Source organism: Cebus imitator, unplaced genomic scaffold (assembly GCF_001604975.1).
Source record: "Cebus imitator isolate Cc_AM_T3 unplaced genomic scaffold, Cebus_imitator-1.0 Scaffold316, whole genome shotgun sequence".
Taxonomy (NCBI): Eukaryota; Metazoa; Chordata; class Mammalia; order Primates; family Cebidae; genus Cebus; species Cebus imitator.
In genome coordinates, this window is record NW_016107631.1 from 71,516 (window position 1) to 72,344 (window position 829).

An 829-nucleotide genomic window follows, 5' to 3' on the forward strand; every position below is an offset into this window, starting at 1 on the left:
CTGTCAGTGATGTTAATCCGCAAAAGAAAGTCAAACATTAGCCCGGGAAACAGCTTATGCCTTATATAAGCCCCCCTGGGGGAGGCACAAACACAGCTTGTTAGAGCTCAGCTTCCCAACTACAGCGGCTGCCGGGCCCTAGGACAGAGCAGGGACCTCAGCTACACTCATCACCAGCCCCATCGGATCCAGACCCAGCTGCCAGGTGAGGAGGGAGGGAGGGCCCCCCAGCCCAGGCACCAAGGAACCCCCGGGAATCTCCCAGGACCAACTCCTCATTGCGACTGTCCAAGCCCCTAATGCCCTCTGAGACCCTCTTCAGCTCTTTCGGACACCCTAGCATTTGGAGGCCAGCTCCAAGAAACCGCCAGAAGCCAGGAGGCTCTGGGCTTGGGGAGGCCTTTCCTAGCAGGCAACCTGAACTCTGCTAACCCTGTATATCTGCCTGGAGCAACTGGGGACATCCCCCACCCACCCCCGCAATCCGTCCTTAGTAGCCAACACCCAAGGCTGGGCCCCTTGTCCCTGCTATGTGTCCTGCACTGTCCCATGCATGCAGCATGTGGGACCAGCCTAGCTGAGCACACACAGTCTCGTACTCGGAGGTGCACACACGCATAACACACACCCAAGCTCACATGGCTGTGTCCTTCTGCTCCAGCCTAAATGCACACATACCTGTAGATACCTTTGTGTCCACACAGCTGGACACACACCTACACCTTTGATCCCACAACCCTCCATGCAGTGGGGTTCTTCCTCATGCATCCACCCAAGAATCTGTGGATCCACACACCTGAGGCCCCACCTCTTTTTTTTTTTTTTTTTT

General features: G+C 56.2%; 1 protein-coding gene across 2 annotated transcripts in view; it reads left to right on the plus strand.

The window, feature by feature from the left end:
* The window catches only part of SLC22A8 (solute carrier family 22 member 8), a 24,393-nt gene continuing 23,564 nt past the window's right edge, over positions 1-829 (plus strand). Inside the window, exon 1 of one of the 2 annotated variants that reach the window (XM_017503804.2) lies at positions 1-205. The gene's annotated coding sequence lies outside the window, so the exon portion shown is untranslated. The remainder of the gene's footprint in view (positions 206-829) is intronic. The other variant, XM_017503803.2, reaches the window with a different exon arrangement.